This window comes from Coenobita brevimanus, chromosome 104, assembly GCF_032717465.1.
Source record: "Coenobita brevimanus isolate Jiangsu-jjx chromosome 104, ASM3271746v2, whole genome shotgun sequence".
In the NCBI taxonomy this organism is placed as follows: domain Eukaryota; kingdom Metazoa; phylum Arthropoda; class Malacostraca; order Decapoda; family Coenobitidae; genus Coenobita; species Coenobita brevimanus.
In genome coordinates, this window is record NC_137057.1 from 7,706,065 (window position 1) to 7,726,662 (window position 20,598).

Below are 20,598 nucleotides of genomic sequence, written 5' to 3' on the forward strand. Positions count from 1 at the left end.
GAGAGAGAGAGAGAGAGGTGAGATGTTCCAGGGGTTATTGATCTTTTTTTTTATGTTAGAGAGAGCAGTTATAGTTCTTTTTGGATCTTTTTTCCAGGTTAGAAAGATATAGGTTACTGGGGTTATGGATATTTTTTTCAGGTTAGAGAGAGAGAGAGAGAGAGAGAGAGAGAGAGAAGTTACAGGCGTTATGCATTTTTTTTTTTTCTTGTGAGAGAGAAGTTATAGAGGTTATGGATTTTTTTTTCAGTTTAGAACAACTACGATGTAACACAAAGTAAAATTTCAACAAAAGAGTGATAATGATCGTGAAAGTAAGCTTCGTATGTTAAGACATATTACTATTACTATAAAATAAAAAAATTCAGATAATTCTCTCAATCTGCCTGGCTTTCTGACTGTCTGTCTGTCTGTTTGTCTCTCTCTCTCTCTCCATCAATTTTTCTATATCTATCTGTCGTACTCACAAAGCCTAGTATCTTCAGCTTCGACAGCAGACACGCGATGACCTTCGGGAGGGTTTCAAGGCCGAAGATTTGTACCAAGACATCCAAGTTCACCTCAGGTGATGTGTCGACTGTGGTAGAGGAAGGGCAGAGGGTCGATTAGGTCAAGTGATTAGAGAACCTGCCTGATGTTTGAAAGGACATAGGTAATCCAGGCCAGGTCAGGGTAATGAAGAGGAATGCAAGGCAGGGCATGGAAGGGCAGCATAATTTAGAAGAAGGCAGCGCAGGGCAAGGCAGGTGAGCCGTTTGGAGGAATCTTGGATGGGGGTGTGACTGACAGAGAATAAATCTTTCTTACCCTAGTTCTTTGGGAATCAGTGTAATATCTTCGTCATCGACAGCGTCATCGTCTTATACTTATTCGAACTCTACATCCCAGAAATAAAAACAAATCTACCAGAAGATGAAAAATATTTACCACACCACAAATAAAAACAAATTTGCCTGTAGATTAAACACTTTCGCCACACTGAACTACTTGATGAATACAGTTTGTCAGAATAAACTCAAAATAAGTCTTCATATTAAAGGGAAGAAGTTTAGAGAATACAAGAAAAGCCGAGGTGATGACATCTAACAAGCAGATGGAGAAGAATGCTATGAAGCTTGATCGCAAAAAAATTGGAGGAAATATAGTGTTTTAGGAATATAACAGTGATCAAAGTACCAGATAGAGCTAAGGGACCTGAAGTAAGTCGTAGGTTAGGAGAATAGGCATATTAGGGCAATGTGAAGCATGGGGAAGCAGGAAAACAAAGTGACCCTGACGGTCCTGTAATGATGCAAGCATCGATCAATCTTTGAATACTAGTGACCGAGAAAGGGTGGAAGTGCTGGTGATGAAGTGTTCCAGGTCTGTATGTGGAACTAGATGACTTAGCAGTGAAAGAGGACATTGAAAGAGCTTGAAAAACCAGGGACGTGTTAAAGTAGACGTAGTGCAATGGAATGGGCAGATCAGGCTATGTTATGATATAGCCAATAGAAAGAAGGTGTGGTGGGAGATTGATGACAGAATACAGATTAGAAGTGGAGTTAATGAGGGAAATGATGAGATCTAGACGATGGAGGAAGGATAGTGATAAAAAAGATTTTTAACTAGAGGTGTGACCATCCAGGTGTGTGAAGGTGTTTGGTATAAAGCAAATTAGAATGAAGTGGCTTAGGGGAAAACGACTCTGCCAGTCTTCTGTCAGAGCAAGAAGTGCAGCAGCTGGGGTAAATTGGGAATAAGACGAGGATGAGTGTGAAGTAATTTTAAGATAGCTTCACGTAGACCATTAAATAATGCAGCTGAGAAACAGAATGAGAGTGAATGAGGTTGCTTTCTCTTGCGTTCCGGCACCATCAACCTGGAATGAGTAACATGTAGTGAGAATAGAACAAAGTCATAGTACTACCACCAAAATAATATAAAACAGAGTAAAACAGAATCGCAAAAATAAAGGTATTGTATTGGCGCCAGAGTAAAACAAAAGTGCTTAAATCGACGATATGAGAGTCAGAGAAAAACAGAATCGCATAACGTAAAGCTAGGGTATGAGAGCCAGAGTAAAATAGAATGACAGCATTAAGTTAGGGCATGAGATCCAGTGTAAAACAGAATCACACAACATAAAACTAAGGTATGGGAGCCACAGCAATAACATAGCATAAAGAATGGGTATGGGAGCCAGATAAAAATAATCACATAACATAAAGCTGTGGTATGAGAGACAGGGTAAAACAGAGTAAGAAAATCAACGTAACACAGAGTGACAATACCAAATGAGCGTAAAACAGGAACAATATGAAAATCAGCGTAAGACAAAGTGACAGTGTGAAAATCAGCGTAAGACAGAGTGACAGTGTGAAAATCAGCTTAAAACAGTGACAATATGAAAATCAGCTTAAAATGAGTGACATTATGCAAATCAGGATGAAAGAGTGACATTGTGAAAATCAGTGTAAAACGTGTAACAGTATGAAAATCAACGTATGTGAGAGTGACATTACCGGTAATGTTAGCGAGAAGGTCCAAGTTCACCTCAAGTTTCAACTCTGCGACGCACTCTGTCAAAATCTCCTTTATTGTTTTCAGCAGGTCTTCGGTGAGGCCTCCGCACAGTATGTCAAGTTCCAGGACGCAGCCTAACACGTTGACCTCGCACGCGGGTAACAGAAGCGGCCCCTGACATGCTACGTCGGCTGTAGAGGGTTCGGAGAATGGGGTTATTAGAGGCGGGGAGAAAAGAGGGAGGCAGGGAAGGCATCTGAAAAAGGGGAGAGAGAAGAGGGAGACAGGGTAGGAAACAGGAAGGACGGGGAAAAAGGGAGAAGAGTTGGTAGACAGTTGGAGGTAGTGAATGCTCTCCTTCACATATGGCTTTGGCTGTGGAGGGTTACGGAGAGTGTTAGTAGAGTTGCAGGTGTAGGAGGAGGCAAAGGCAGAACGGAAAAGACTGAGATAAACTGAAAAGAACAGGGAGGAAGAGAGAGAGGAAGAAAGGCTTATCCTAATATGCTGCTTTGGCTGTGTGAATTTTTTAGACTTTACAGAATAGGAATATAAATCTAAGTGTATTATCTGATCGAAGTTTTGGTAGATTCGACCCATTCATTAGTAGTAAAAATAATGGAAATAAAGCAACTTCTTTATAGTAAGTCTGTGACAGTAGGAGAAAGAACCTGAGTAAGAACGTCCACGAAACTGTCTTTCACCAATCTCCATAAGTGGGTATTGAGTAAATGAGTGAGTGAGATGGAGCATCCTTTGAGTATGAGTGAATCTGCATAGGATGAAGCGAGTGCGAGTGTCTGTGGGAGTCAATTAAGACTGAGGGAGTGAGAGTATATTGTAGAAACGTTCTTTCAGTTGCGTTAGGTTTATTGTCTGTTTGAATGATATGTGTAAGTGAATCAGTAAATACAATAAATACTGCTGAATGGATGTGTGTGTGTGTGTGTGTGTGTGTGTGTGTGTGTGTGTGTGTGTGTGTGTGTGTGTGTGTGTGTGTGTGTGTGTGTGTGTGTGTGTGTGTGTGTGTGTGTGTGTGTGTGTGTGTGTGTGTGTGTGTGTGTGTTTTTATATCTGATACCTTCTCATACCAAGGAGTATGCCAATGAATGTGACACTGAATATGCATGTTAGAAGGAGAACCAGCGAATGAGAGTGACATTGAGACGACAACCAAAACACAGCCACTAACCAAGCGGAGGAACGACAACGTCAATGAAGACGTTGGACCCGCTGCAGGGCAGAAGCTGTGCCAGACTTCCTCCGGCCAGAAGACCCATGACGAAGAGGCTGAGAAGGACCATCCGCATGGTGGTGGTTGTGGTGGTTGTGGTGGTGATGCCTGTAGGGGAGAGGGAGAGAGTGACTGTGGGAGTGGGGTAGGTAGGTGAAGGGAGGGAGCGTGGAGAGTAAGTGGGAAATTATTGAAAGCAATTAAGGGTAGGGAGAGTGACGGATATGTGAAGAGTGAGATGAGAAGTGGTAAGTGGGGGGAGAGTGGGCGATGAGTGGGGAGTGTGTGTGTGTGGGAGTGAGGAAGGAATGTAAAGGGAGGTAAAATGGGGGATGAGTGAGGAATGTCTCTGAGAGTAGGGAAGGAATGTAAAGGGAGAGGGGAGGAAGAGCGGGGCATGAGTGAGGAATGAGTGTGGAATTGGCAAGGCAGGTAATTGGACGGAGAGTGAAGGATAAGTGGGCAGCGAATGGGGAAGTGGTAAGGCAGGTATGGGAAGGGAGGTGAGGGATGAGTGGCTAGTGAGTGTTGGAATGGAGACGGAAACTGAGGGAAGCGTGAGCGAGGAGTGAAGAATTGGTAAAGTTACCTGCTTATATTCCTTTTAGCCTTAATTTGTCCAGATTTACATCTTTTTGCAGCTTATTTCATGCAGCTCAGTGGTAGGATAGGACAAAGCTTCGTCGTTACATCCTTTCTTTGACTATCTTCCTATTCTAGTGTTAACCCGTTATTGCAAATCAGAATTCACCATGGAAACATGACAATTTTAGGCCAAGTTAGAGAGAAATTAATGCCAAGAGAACCAAGGATCAAACAACTTCCGGTATATATTTTTTTATTCCTTCGATAATGCATTTCCCTGCTAAAAGATAGGCAGAGAGAGAGAAAAAAAAGGCAGTTTATAGAAGAAATGAAATCTTCTTAGCTTTAGTTCATCAGGTGAATTTTTCCATATATTACTAGGAGCGAATATGGTAATAAAATTATGGCTATAGATGCTGAGTGAGTTACTGGCAAAGTCTCACCGAGATTTTATGCTGCATATGTACACAATAATAGTAACTTATTTTGCTCTAGGATGTGAAAGCTGTCGGTTTTCTCTGAGTTAATCAAGGATTTTAGCCAATTCTGTAGCAGAATTTATCCCATAAGTAAAGAATAGCAGATGGTTTTACCGCGTATTTGATAGAAAAGACTTACTAGTGGTGAAAGGGTAACCAAGCGTAAAAGAGATTTTTACGTTGTTTCACCACAAGAAGTGCCCAGAGGTGAAGAAATGTTAAGTGGTAGCACGTATAAAATGGGTTGTATCTGAATTAACTTTATGAATGAGGTTACCTGATTCTTCGCTGTGGAAGAGAAGGTGAGTGGAGTGAAGAGGAGAGGTGTGGATTCCGTCTTTTATAGGGAGATCAGACCGAGGAGAATGTAAGGGGAGATGGAAGGGGGAATGTGCAGAAGTAAAGGTGAGGTAGTGGGGGAACGATGGGGGGAAGAAGGAAAGAGAGAAGAGGAAAGTGGGGACGGAGAAAGGAGGGAGAGAGTTAAGGGGGTGCGGTGAGAGAGAGGAGGAGGGAGGGATAGGGGGAGTATAGCATGCAAGGACCTTGAGAGAGGAAGGGAAATAATTAGGGAGAGTGAGAAGAGGCGGGATGGTGGGAAGGAGGAAAGACGGTGATAGACTGGAGGGGAAGGTGGGTAGTGGAAGGAGAGAGAGAGAGAGAGAGAGAGAGAGAGAGAGAGAGATAAGGTTAAGTAAACTTCATGGTAGGACATAATAGTCTCAGAAAGATATTTTTCTTGTTTTGTTAGATGTATCTCCAGACGATTTTATATACGTTAGGAGATACATGGGTCAGATCATCCATTCATTAACCTCTGTACTGGCAGATTTCCCATCTAAAGTGGAGAAATAAAGACCGTTATGAGGAAAAATATAATAAAATACCTCGTCTCACCTAATCCATCGATCAGTTCTTCCACCATAATATTCTCACCATTTATTGTACGCCTGTAAGTGTGATAGGAGTGTGAGTTCACAGTATGTAGTAAGATAATAAACATAGTTAATCAGAATCGTATAATTACAACGGCGACAGGTGGTTTCATTACATAGGTGACAGATGGTTTCGCTTTGAATGTTGCTTATCGTGTTTTTAATTTTTTTGGCGATTTTTTCTAAATTATTTTCCTTGTATTTAGCATAAAATTTTATCTCCATGTTGTACACATTAAAATACTGGCCATGTATAACTATGTGGGATTACTGTAAATATATTCATAGGTTTATTGTTTCAAAATGTAAAGAGGGAAGGATGTAAAGATGACTTTTTGATACTTGATGAATAGGAGAGAGACTCCGTGAAGGACCAGTACCCTGAGGAACACCACACCTGAGTGCTTTAGAAGATTTGTGACACTCGACTACAGTTGTCCTCGTTATTATTATCATTATTATTATTAGTAGTAGTAGTAGTAGTAGTAGTAGCAGTAGTAATAGTAATAGTAGTAGTAGTAATAGTAGTAGTTGTATAATTATTATTATTATTATTATTATTATTATTATTATTACTACTACTACTACAACTATTACTACTACTGTGATACGGTGATGGTGATGATGACGTGCATTATTATTTGTTGTTGTTATTGTTATTATTATTATTATTATTATTATTGTTATTATTATTATTATTACCATTACTTATTACTTACAGTCAGTCTTTCGATCAATATCAACTCCACCAACCTTTGACCTTCATTCACTCCTCCTCCTCCTCCCACACACATGTTCTGGCTCTTATCACTTAGTTTTTCATCTATACCTCACTTTTTCTAAGATATACTCTTCTTACTAATAATTCCCGACATATTAGTACATCCGACACTGTCAATTACTCCTGTAATTGGCTGAATGGTAAGATATGGCTGGTGAATTTAGGAACGTATTTCTTAAGGTAATGAAGTTAATAAGCATCTGCTGGCGTGGCGTGAATCATTTGCCTACGGCACGCGTGTGGAAGGAAGAACACATGTTTAAATACACGGAGCAGAAGCCTGCAAGCTGGTGTTAGGTGCGGCCACACTCATTTGAAACATGTGATCGACAAGACGAAGCGACGCACCGGGTTAGAGCCGCTGCAGTATCTGAGTCTTAACGTTGGACGGACCCCTGAGCCTCGTTTCCTCTGGTCGGTCACATGTTTGGAGCAAGTGAGGCCGCCCACTTAGACACGCTTAGATACACATTAGACACCATTAAAGCATTTGGCCGACCGCGCACGCGCACGCACGCACGCACACACACACACACACACACACACACACACACACACACACACACACACACACACACACACACACACACACACACACACACACACACACACACACACACACACACAATATACATTCATAACAGCAGCCTGAGTCAGTCCACTTCAGGACGAAGACCTCTCATGATTATCCATCCCGTCCTACAGTTTAGTTATTAGTCTGGTCCATCGATTACCAACAGATTTCCGCATTTCATATCCCTATTTTGCTCCTTGTCTGGCTCTTCCTCTCACTCATCTCGGGCCTGCCTCTCCGTTGCCCTGGTTGTCCGTCTGTTGTCTGCTCTGCCTGGGACGTGACCTGTTTATATTTCCTCCTTTTATTAACGCCATCCAGGAAACTCTTTTCATGTTTAAAATTTTTCTTAGTTACTTTGTTAAAAACTTTAATATGTCCAACTGTGTCATTGCTAAGAAACAGCCCAGTTAGTTCACTTGGCTTCTCTGCATCTATAGCAAAACTAATTCATATTTTTTCTTGATTTTTACTTTAAGCATATTGTAAAAAGTCTTCATCTCCAAAGTAACATGTATCAATAATGAGATCATTGGTGCGATCGTCCTAACCTCCTGCTTTATCCATGTTCATTCCTCATAAGTTTTTTTTTTTTTTTTTTTTTTTCAGTTCTATTGCTGCGGTTGGGTCATTCCAATATATCCATATCCTGAACTGGCTCTTCAGTCACAATGATACTTTTATAAAGTTTGTAATAAAATTATTCTATTTAGTTCATATTTGTTTATTTATTTTTCTCCAGTAACATCTTTCAGAGGAGACATTTGGTTTCTTCCCATCCCAAGCTTCCCCCTGGTTTCTTTCGACTTACACAATTCCTTGAAGTTTATTCAACCCTGCTCATATTATCCTTTCGGACATGTTCGTTTCTCTTTTGTTATTAATTTTTTTTTGTTCATTTGCTTTTCCATGCCTCGTTAATAGCCAATTTTTGAAGAAAAGAATTCCAGTCACTTTTATTTACAATTGCATTCAGTTTTTCAAAATTAGCCTTCTTGTACTCGATCACTTTCTCGCAACTACTGTAACATGGTCTTTATTAAATTTAAGTGTAATATTGGTATGCAGTGTCATTTACTAAAATTTTCTGACGAGAGAGAGAGAGAGAGAGAGAGAGAGAGAGAGAGAGAGAGAGAGAGAGAGAGAGAGAGAGAGAGAGAGAGAGCATCTACAGTTTACCGCTTCATAATTCGCCTCACTTTAAATCATCTGACACCATCAGTTTTTCCTTAATTGACCAAATTTTTATGTTTTTGCTTCCGAATTAGCATAAGTATTTATTAAGCTCACTAGAGCAATAACTTCTGCTGGCGTTTATCGTGTGCATGCGGCATGCCTCTTGAAGGAAGAAAACTTGTATAAGTATACAGGAGCAGATCCTTCCAGACTGGTGTTAAAGCACACTACTATACTCGTCACACACACACACACACACACACACACACACACACACACACACACACACACACACACACACACACACACACACACACACACACACACACACAGTATACATACTGTACATACATATATATATGTATACATAGCAGCAGCCTTAGTCAGTCCACTGCAGCGCAAAGACTTCTCTCATCATTTTCCATCACGTCCTATAGTATTGCATATTAGCCTGTTTCATAGAATAGCAACAAATTTCCGATTACCAGCAAATTTCCGTATTTCATATCTTCATTTTGCTCCTTGTCTGGCTCTTCCCTTCACTCATCTCAGGCCTGCCTCTCCGTTGCCTTGGTTGTCCGTCTGTTGTCTGCTCTACCTGGGATATGACCTGTTTATATTACCTACGTTTTTCCTTGCTATCCAGGAAACCCTATTTTCATGATAAAAAGTTTTTTTACTTACTTTAATATATATATATATATATATATATATATATATATATATATATATATATATATATATATATATATATATATATATATATATATATATATATAAAATATCTACACCTTCTGTCCCGTTACAATCTTCAACAGGAATATCTCTTAATATTTTGCAATACACAGCTCAATGTTTCATTGTCTCTTTATATCCTTGGGTTTTCTTTCTCTACGAGTCTTGAAAAGATCATACTACCAATCGTGGAAAATCTTCTTCTAAGGGTTTACGTGCACGACACCGACTCCGTGTTTTCGTTACACTAGACAGTTGTTGACTTTGTATAGGGGTCTTATTCGTCCGTGTGCGGAGTACATCTAGCATGTTTGGAGTTGGAGTCGTTCCCCACATACCGTTCTTGTAAACATGGTTGAATCAAAGGGTTATCCTCTATTGCCATCCCCTCTCTCACTGACTCCCTTCAACTTATCCCTTTTCTCTGCAGTGTTGTATCTCTGTCTTTGCACCATTGCTGTTTTGGTGTGCTTCTGAAACGTCTACTTGCACCCTTCGTCCATTATCGCAGCGCGTAGAATATTTCTGGCAGCACACTCTCACCCCTTCTCTGTCCAGTTCTTTAATGCTAGATTAAACGATGCTCAGTCATTCACGTATGCAGCAGGTCAGCTCCGGAACTGCCTTCTTCAGCCTGTATTATCATTTGTCTCTGACTTCAGTCGCATCTCAGAATATGTGCATCATCAAATATGCATTGTTGTGATTTGTTTTCCGTGTAAAGAAGAACTTTTGGGGTTTGTAGTCTTTGGGTGTTTCTTCCTTGCATGGGAAAGTGCGTTTTTCGATTGCTTGTATCTCCTACTTTCGTCTAATCCATTTTAAGGAAAGTTTCTTTTTTTCTTGTTCCACGGGACATCTATCAGTATTTTTCCAAGTCCCTCCGAACACTCCTACGTTTGCTGTACAACGACTTCGTTCGCCTCAGTGTGGTAACCCCGCAGCAGCCGACACTGATGATATTATATGTGGCCGGGTAATGTCGTCATTGTCAGTTGCTGCGGACTCACCATACTGACTTTCAAAGTCCATGGAGAGAAAAACAGGAGAGACGACCGGACTCTTCATGCCGACTGCTCATCCCAAGGTTTCGTTTGCAAAGGCCCCTAGATTGTAAAAATTCGTATATTCTTGACACCTCTTGCTCCGGATCAGCGCTGACTACGCCAAAGTCATCTGCTGCATCGCTGCTGAAGATTAAGGACCATGCTTTGACGGAACTCGTCTTTGTTGTATAGAAAGAGGCTGGTGTTGGTGGGGGACCCCCTCATATGGTGGCATCGATATAGCCGGGCAACCTCGCTAACTGGTTATACGAACGTCTCTCAACTCCTTGCCTATCCAATGAAAAGAACCTGGTAGACTGAAAGATAGTGAACAACTAGAAAAAAAAAATGAGTTGGGGCCTTGTATGTCCAGTTCAGGCACTTAGTGTCAGGGGAACACTTTTCATGTGATCTGTAGTCAAGAAACTTGCCAGTGTGGTTGCACCTGATTAGTATAGTTCCTTTGATGACTGGAATGCACAGGCTTCAGCACCAAGACAAAGCAGTGTTCCCTTGAAGAACTACCATTAAGGGTTATGTTGAGAAGGGAATTATATATATATTTAAACATTACCGTTCCTTACAGTTCTAGTGGAAATGAATTAATATGATACTTTTTATCAGTTAAAATGCCTTTATTCAGAAATGGGTAAAAAATAATTATGATCTGTATGTTAGTCAGGTAATAAAAACAGTGTAAGATGCTGCTTTAGATTTATTCACATACACACTCGCGCGCCCAGTACACACACACACACACACACACACACACACACACACACACACACACACACACACACACACACACACACACACACATACACACACACACACACACACACACACACACAGAATGGAGATTGGTCCTTGTTCAGGTTCACGTTGGTTCAGGTCGGTTCAACGGGTTCCATGTTATCCAAGAATTCCAAGAACTCCACCAAGCAAGCATGAGATGAATTCGAAGAGCTGTGGGGGGAGAGAGAGAGAGAGAGAGAGAGAGAGAGAGAGAGAGAGAGAGAGTTATAAGAGTTATGGATTTTTTTTTCAGGATGGACAGGTAAGCTATGGGGCTTAGAGATGTTTTTCATGTGTGTGTGTGTGTGTGTGTGTGTGTGTGTGTTTGTGTGTGTGTGAGAGAGAGAGAGAGAGAGAGAGAGAGAGAGAGAGAGAGAGAGAGAGAGAGAGTTATAGGAGTTATGGATCTTTTTTTCAGGATTGACAAGTAAGCTATAGGGCTTAGAGATTTTTCTCATGTGTGTGTGTATGTGTGTGTGTGTGTGTGTGTGTGTGTGTGTGTGTGTGTGTGTGTGTGTGTGTGTGTGTGTGTGTGTGTGTGTGTGTGTGTGTGTGTGTGTGTGTGTGTTGTGTGTGTGTGTGTGTGTGTGTGTGTGTGTGTGTGTGTGTGTGTGAGAGAGAGAGAGAGAGAGAGAGAGAGAGAGAGAGAGAGAGAGAGTTATAGGGGTTATGGATCTTTTTTTCAGGATGGACAGGTAAGTTATAGGGCTTAGAGATCTGTGTCATGTGTGTATGTGTGTGTGTGTGTGTGTGTGTGTGTGTGTGTGTGTGTGTGTGTGAGAGAGAGAGAGAGAGAGAGAGAGAGACAGACAGACAGACAGACAGACAGACAGACGGAGACAGAGAGAGTTATAAGAGTTATACAAGTTTTTCTTCACGTTAGAGATAAGTTATATAGGTCATGGATTTTTTTTTTTCAGTTTAGAACAACCACGGCGTAACACTTAAAAGAAAAAATTCCACAATGTTTTTACTATAACGTAAAAAGTGTCAGATAATAACTCTCTCTCTCTCTCTCCCCCAATCAATTTTTCTATATCTGTCTGTTGTACTCACAAAGCCAAGCTTCGACAGCAGACACAGGAGATCGCCACGAGGCTTTCAAGGCCGAAGATTTCTAGCAAGATATCCAAGATCACCTCAGGTGGTGTGCCGACTGTGGTAGAGGAAGGGGAGAGGGTCGATTAGGTCAAGTGATTAGAGAACCAGCCTGATGTTTAAAGGAACACAGGGCAGAGCAGGACATGGCAGGGTAATGAAGAGGAATGCAGGTCAGGGTAATGTTGAGGAATGCAGGGCAGGGTAATGTTGAGGAAGGCAGGGAGGGGCAGCATAATTTAGGGGAAAGCAGGGCAGGGCAAGGCAGGTTAGCAGTTTGGGGGAATGTTGGAGGGGGATTTGACTGAGAGAGAATAAATCTTTCTCATTCTAGTACTTAAGGAATTACTGTAATATCTTTGTCATCGACATCGTTGTTGTCTTGTCATTATCTGAACTCTACATCCCACAAATATAAACTAATTATCCAGAAGATTTAATAGATTTTCCACACCATATAGAAAAACAAATTAGCAGAAAGATTAAAAGGTTTCCCACACCACAAATAACAACAAATTTGCCTGAAGATTAAACAGATTCGCCACACTGAACTACTTGGTGAATCCAGTTTGCCAGAATAAGCTGAAAAAAAGTCTTCACATTAAATTGAAGAAGTTTATCGAATACAAGAAATGCCGATGTGATGACATCTAACACATGGAGTAGAACGCTATGTCAGCTTTATCGCTCAAGAGTAAGAGGAAATATAATACTGTAGGAATTTAAAACTGGCCAAAGCACAAGACAGAAGTATGGGACCTCAAGCAAGTCGTAGGATAGGAGAGGAGGCATATTAGGGCAATGTGAAGCATTGGGAAGTAGGAAAGCAAGGTGACCCTGACGCTCCTGTATTGATGCATGCATCGATCTTTGAATACTAGGGACCGAAAAAGGGTGCAAGTGCTTTGATGAAGTGCTGCAGGTCTGTATGTGGAGTTAGATGACTTAGCAGAGTAAAAGAGGACATTGAAAGAATTTGAAAGACTAGGGACGTGTTAATGTAGACGTAGTGCAATAGAATGAGCAGATCAGGCTATGTTATGAAATAGCCAATAGAGAGAAGGTGTGGTGGGAGATTGATGAGAGTATACAGATTAGAAGTGGAGTTAATGAGGGAAATGATGAGGTCTAGACGCAGCAGGAGGGATAGTGCTGAAATATATTTTTAACTAGAGGTGTGACCGAGTGTGAGAAGTGTGTATGGTATAAAGCAAAATGGAATGAAGTGGCTTAGGGGAGAACAACTCTACCAGTAACCTGCGACGGCAAGAAATGAAACAGCTGGGGTAAATCGTGTATTAGACTTGGATGAGAGTGAAGTAATTTTAAGATAGCTTTATGTAGACCATTAAATTAGACAGCTGAGAAACAGAATGAGAGTGACTGAGGTTGCTTTCTCCTGCATTCCGGCACCACCAACGTGGAATGAGTAACATGTGGTGAGAATAGAATCAAGTCATAGTACTGCCACAAAAATAATATAAACCAGAGTAAAATACAATCATTTAAAATGAAGGTATGGTATTCGCGCCAGAGTAAAACAAAATCTCATAAGTCAAGGATATGAGAGTCAGAGAAAAACAGAATCGCATAACATAAAGCTGCTTAATGACAGCCAGAGTAAAATAGAATCACAAGGCAGTAAGTTAGGGTACCGTATTAGTCCCAGTGTAAAACAGAATCACACAGCAGAAAGCTAAGATATGGGAGCCAGAGTAATCACATAACAAAGAATGGGTATGAGAGGCAGATGAAAATAATCACATAACATAAAGCTGTGGTATGAGAGACAGGATAAAACAGAGTATGAAAATCGGCGTAATACAGAGTGACTATATCAAAATGAGAGTAAAACAGGAACAATATGAAAATCACCGAAAGACAGAGTGACAGTGTGAAAATCAGCTTAAAACAATGACAATGTGAAAATCAGCGAAAGACACAGTGACAGTGTGAATATCAGCTTCAAACAGTGACAATGAAAATCAACTTAAAATGAGTGACATGAGAATCAGAGTAAGAGAGAATGCATTGTGAAAATCAGTGTAAAACGAGTGACAGTATGAATATCAGCGTAAAATAGAGTGACATTACGGGTAATGTTAGCGAAAAGGTCCAAGATCACTTCCAGTTTCAACTCTGCGACGCAGTCTGTCAAAGTTCCGATTTGTATGTCCAGCAGGTCCTGGGTGAAGTCTCCGCAGAATATGTCAAGTTCCAAAATGGAGCCTAACACGCTGAGCTGGCACACGGGGAAAAGAAGCTGCCCCTGACATACTACTCCGACTGTAAAAGGTTGGGAGAATATGGTTATTAGAGGCAGGGAGAAAAGAGGGAGACAGGGAAAGCATCTGAAAGAGGGAGGAGGAAAGAGGGAGACAGCTGAGGAAACAGGAAGGACGGAGAAAAGGGGAGAGGAATGGGTAGGCAGTTGGAGGTAGTGAATGCTCTCCATCGCATATTGCTTTGGCTGTGGAGGGTTTAGGAGATTGCTAGTAGAGGAGCAGGTGAAGGAGGAGGCAGAGGAAGGACGGAAAAGACTGAGATAAACTGAAAAGAACGGGGAGGCAGAGAGAGAGGAAGAAAGGTTCTTCCTCGTATGCTGCTATGACTGTGTGAATGGTTTAGACTTTAGAGCATAGGAATATAAATCTAAGTGTATTATGTAATGCAGGTTTTGGTAGATTCGACCCATCCATTACCAGTAAATAATGCAAATAAAGTAACTTCTTTAAACTAAGCCTGTGACAGTAGGAGAAAGAACCTGCGTTAGAACGTCTCCGAAACTTTCTTTCTCCAATCACCGTAAGTGGGTATTGAGTATATGAGTGAGTGAGATGGAGCATCCTTTGGAGTATGAGTGAACCTGCATTAGGTGCAACTGTCATAAAAAAAACTTTGTAGTTACTTGTAGAGAAGTTATATATATTAGACTTGTGGACGAGCGGTTGTTATACTTGAGTTTTTGTAAGTAGATAATCTTGGTTCCCTTTTGTCATGCAACGACAGGAGAGGTAAAGAATAGTATGGAACTATTTTTATTTGTCTTGGAAATCTTAACAGAGCCTGTCACACACGAGTGAGTATAAGTAGAGTCCAGCTAGCTACCTCCCTGTCTCGCTCTCTCTCTCTCTCTCTCTCTCTCTCTCTCTCTCTCTCTCTCTCTCTCTCTCTCTCTCTCTCTCTCTCTCTCTCTCTCTCTCTCTCTCTCTCTCTCTCCCAAGTTGCTAAGCCTTCCTCCCTACACCCTGCCAATTCCATGGCCTCTCTCCTTCTTCTGAGCTCTCTTTCCTAAATTCTGGTGAAACAGGAGTCGTGTCACGTGTGTTCACTGTGGTTGGAAAGTTCTAGAAGCCTGTGTGTGAGTATGTGTGTATGTGTGTGTATGGTCACGAGGCTTTGTTGTATCGCTGACAAACTAACTGCGTCATCTCCTGACTGGCTACTTCGTAATCTGTCGTCAGCTTTTCCTCAGTGTAACTTGCAAGATCATTTCCCATTCCCAGGTTCGCATAGAGCTGTCTATCTGTCTATTTATCTATCTATCTATTATGATTTGTAATTATAATATGGAGTCCTAACATATGCTCGGTACGCGCCACCTGAGGTCCTCCGACAGGAATCATCATTGACATATGCTAATCTATTAGTATATAATATTGATTATAATATTGTATACATATAACATTCATAGTAAATAGGAATTATCCAGTAATATTACATTTTAAACAAGTTGTATACATATTTGAATAAATGCAGTGGTTGTTGTATAACACTTTGTAAGACGTGCATGTACAACAGACGTACGCATATAATTGTGCAATGGCAATACTGCTAAGTTACACATTACATATTGAGTTATCCCTTTAGTAATGTCTACTATTTCACTTAACTTGTATGATGATACTGGTAATACAGAATTGTGGTATAGTTGTATGACTTATAACATTGTAGTAGCATTGTGGTAATACATAATTGTAACATTTTATGAATTGTTACAAAATACTGTGGTAATGCATAATTGTGTTGGCCTTATAAATGTAGTTACATTTTGTTAATGCAACTATTACATAAGTGTCTTGGCCTTATGATTGTAGTTAAAGTTACATAAAATTTACATCTTGTTAATGCAACTGTTACATAATTGGCAAAGTATAACATAATGCAATCGTTTGTCGTTACATAATTGTTACATATCGTTTGTAGTTACATAATTGTTGTTAAAGTTACATAAAAGTTACATCTTGTTAATGCAACTGTTACATAATTGTTACATATTGTTTGTAGTTACATAATTGTAGCAAGTGTAACATAATGCAATCGTTTGTCGTTACATAATTGTTACATATCGTTTGTAGTTACATAATTGTAGCAAGTGTAACATAAGGCAATCGTTTGTCGTTACATAATTGCAATAACTGCAGTCCTGACATATGAATCCGGTCATGCTGCGGTCGATGATAGTGATGATGTGCCATGCCACTTGCTTGTGGAGACAACAATTTGCTTTTTTGTTTGTAGTTTATGTGGTATTTTGGCATATGTAGTAACTATCTATCAATCTATTTCCAGACGCCTCAATCCCGTTTGGGGTGGCCACAAACATATCGCCTCCAAGTCGCCCTGTCCCCCGCCATTTCACTCCCCTGCTCCCAGCTCACACACCCCTCTCTCATATACCTCTCCACCCCATCCCTCCATCTCATCCTCGGCCTCCCCCTCCCTCTTTCCCCCTCCACCTCACTCACATACACTCTCTTCGTCAGTCTTTCACCCTCCATCCTCTCCACATGGCCAAACCACCTCAGTGTGTTCCTCATAACGCTTCCTATCACATCCACTTACACTTATTTTCATTTGTTTGTTATGTGATCTTACTCTATTTCTCTCTTTTTTCTTTCTTACTTTTTCTTTCTTTTTTTTTTTTTTTGTATGTATTGATTTTCTATAGTTTGTTTTTCTTCGTTTGTGTACGCTTTTTCTATGTTGTTCATGGTTGCATAATTACTGGCTAATTTCCTAGGGACCCTTTTTTAAGGTTTAGTTTATATTGCACAGATATTACTGAAAATGATATTATATAGTCCCATATTTTGTTATTTTATATAAAAAAATATATATACACTATATACAGTATTAACTATATACACTGACTTGTTCTTCACTTGTACATATCGTGGGCAATATACAGTATATATGTGTCAGCACTGTGTGGAAATCATTGTCCTCATAATTGTGTTGAAGATGTTCTTTCTTGCTAACGTCATTTGTGTTGGCCATTTTTGTTTTTCTGGTTTTTCTTGTAACTTAATTTATCTGTTTCCACTAGGTAGCTTTAATTAATAAATGTTTAATACAGTTCTTTTAATCGCTCACTGAGTAACTGTGATGGTATATTTTCTTTATTACTTTGTAGATGTAATAATGTATAGCTGTATGTATGAAACACGTATTTTATGTAGGTATAAATGGTAACACTCGTTGGTAGTAAATAAATGTTATAATAAATGAATGAATATACACAGTGTAGAATATTTATTGTTGGTGCAAGTATTTAATGATTGAATTATGAAGATAATTGAAGTACGTATATGTATTTAAGTTGTAACTATACAGCACGTTTTATATGTTTGTGCAGAAGCTTATTGTCTATCACTGTGTATTGTATAAATGAAGTAACTATGTAACTCACTAATTTTTACCGTGGTGGGAATGGTGTTAGTGATGGTGCAGGTGGTGAGTTGACTGACGTGGCGTCTTTTCAGCAAGCACGCATGATGACGTCTACTTCCCACACTGGTAGCTGTGGTGAGTGAATGAGTAGCAATGAGTAACTTGAGTGAAGACGAGTGAGTAAGATGAGTTGTGAATATGGACTTGGTATTTGCTTCGTCGTCTTGACCTCTTCACTCCTGCGTCAGAGGTGGAGGTTGGGCGGATGTAGCAGAGAGAGGAGGGTGAGGTCTGGTAGTTGTGAATTGTGAGTCGTGTCGCACTTTCCGTTTGTTTGTTTTGTTTTTCTTCCTCGAGGTATTCGTGGTCCTTTTTTCTTGTGATTTACTCGTTGTAGGATGAAGATTTTATGGCCTCTCTCCTTCTTCTGAGCTCTCTTTCCTAAATTCTGGTGAAACAGGAGTCGTGTCACGTGTGTTCACTGTGGTTGGAAAGTTCTAGAAGCCTGTGTGTGAGTATGTGTGTATGTGTGTGTATGGTCACGAGGCTTTGCTCACCTGGTGTATCGCTGACCAACTAACTGCATCATCTCCTGACTGGCTACTTCGTAATCTGTCGTCAGCTTTTCCTCAGTGTAACTTGCAAGATCATTTCCCATTCCCAGGCTCGCATACAGCTGTCTATCTGTCTGTTTATCTATCTATCTATTATGATTTGTAATTATAATATGGAGTCCTAACACAACGAGTGCGTGCGTCTGTGGGAGTTAAGACTGAGGGAGTGACAGTATATAGTAGAAACGATCGTTCAACTGCGTTAGGTTTAGTGCCTGTGTGAATCATTTCTGTAAGTAAATCAATAAGTACAATAAATACTTCTGAAGGGATGTAGGAGTGTGTGTGTGTGTGTGTGTGTGTGTGTGTGTGTGTGTGTGTGTGTGTGTGTGTGTGTGTGTGTGTGTTTTATCTGATACCATCTGTTACCAGCGAGTGTATGAATGCATGTGTGAGTGAGTATGCATGTTAAAAGGAGAACCAACTAATGAGAGTGACATTCAGACGGCAACCAAAACACAGCCACTAACGAATCCCGGGAATAACAGCTTCAATGAATACGTTGGACCTGCTGCAGGGCAGAAAACTCTGTGCCAGACTTCCTCCGGCCAGAAGGCCATCCGCATGGTGTTGGTAGTGATGGTGGTGCCTGAAGGGGAGAGGGAGAGAGTGAGTGTGTTAGTGGGGTAGGTAGGTGACCGGAGGGAGCGTGGAGAGTGAGTGGGAAATTAATGAAAGCAAATAAGGGGAGGAAAAGTTAAGAATGTGTGAGGAGTGAGATGGGAAGTGGTAAGTGGAGGGAGAGTGGGCGATGAATGAGGAGTGTGTGTGTGGGAGTGGGGAAGGAAAGTAGGAGGGAAAATGGGGGATGAGTGAGGAATGTCTTTGAGAGTCGGGAAGGGATGTAAAGGGGGGAAGAATGGGCGTTAGTGGGGAATGAGGGGGGAAGAGTGGGCGTTAGTGGGGAATGAGTGTGGAAGTGGTAAGGCAGGTAAGGGGACGGAGAGTGAGGGATGAGTTGCCAGTGAGTGGGGGAGTGGTAAGGCAGGTATGGGAAGGGAGCGTGAGGGATGAGTGGGGAGTAAGTGTGAGAATGGAGACGGAAACTGAGGGAAGCGTGAGCGAGGAGTGGAGAATTAGTAAAGCTACGTGCTTATATTCCTTTTAACCTTAATTTGTCCCAGATTTACGTGTTTTTGCAGCTTATTTCACGCAACTCAGTCGTACGATAAGACAAAGCCTAGGCTTTCATCCTTTCTTTGACTATCATCATATTCTAATTTTTACCCCGTACTGCAAATCAGCATTCACGATGGAGAGATGACTATTTTAGGCCAAGTTAGAAAAAAATAATGCCAAGAGAACCAATGATCAAACAACTCTCGGTATATTTTTTTAATTTCTTCGATCAAGCTATTTTCCTGTTAAAAGATACTGAGCCAAAAAAAAGAAAAAAAAAGAAAAGAAAAAGAGATTTATACAAGAAATGAAATCTGTTTAGCTTTAGTCCATCAGGTGAATTTTTCTGAATATTACCAAGAGGGAATAAGGTAATAAAATTATGGCTATAGATCTTGAGTGAGCGATTATTAAAGTGTCATCGAGATTTTATGCCCGAAATGTGCACAATAGTAGTAACTTATTTTGCTCTAAGATGTAAAAAGGTGTCGGTTATCTGTAAGTTAATCAAGGATTTTCGTCAATTCTGTAGCAGAGTTTTTCCCATAAGTAAAGAAAATCAGATGGTTTTACGGCGTGTTTAATAACAAAGACTTAGTATCAGTGATAGAGTAACCAGTTTTTAAAGATATTTTTACATTGTTTCACCACAAGAAGTGCCCAGAGGTGAAGAAATCTTAAAAGATAGCACGTATAAAAAGGGTTGTATCTGAATTAACTTTATGAATGAGGTTACCTGATTCTTCGCTGTGGAAGAGGAGGTGAGTGAAGTGAAGTGGAGAGGTGTGGATTCCGTCTCTTATAGGGATATGACACCGGGGAGAATGTATGAGAAGATGGAAGGGGAAATGTACAGAAGTAAAAGTGAGGAGAATGGGGGAGGTGGAGAGAAGAAGGAAAGAGAGAAGAGGAAAGAGGGGACGGAGAAGGGAGGGAGCGAGCTAAGGGGGTGCGGTGAGAAAGAGAGAGAGAGAATGAGGGTGGGAAATGAGGAGCAGAGCATGCAAGGACCTTGAAAGAGGAAGGAAGATAATTAGGGAGAGTGAGAAGAGGCTGGGATGGAGGGAAGGAGGAAAGACGATGATAGAGTGGAGGGGAAGATGGGTATTGGAAGGAGTGGGAGAGAGAAAGAGAGAGGGTATTGGAAGGAGTGAGAGAGAGAAAGAGAGAGAGAGAGAGAGAGAGAGAGAGAGAGAGAGAGAGAGAGAGAGAGAGAGACAGACAGACAGACAGACAGACAGACAGACAG

At 40.7% G+C, this 20,598-nt stretch overlaps 1 long non-coding RNA gene across 1 annotated transcript in view; it reads right to left on the minus strand.

Moving 5' to 3' along the window:
* Positions 1-467: 467 nt before the first annotated feature.
* LOC145415915 (uncharacterized) overlaps positions 468-20,598 on the minus strand; it is a 35,680-nt gene continuing 15,549 nt past the window's right edge. The window contains exons 2-3 of the long non-coding RNA XR_013900173.1: positions 2,505-2,549; positions 468-577 (exon numbers count right to left, since the gene is read on the minus strand). This is a non-coding gene — a long non-coding RNA (uncharacterized LOC145415915). The remainder of the gene's footprint in view (positions 578-2,504; positions 2,550-20,598) is intronic.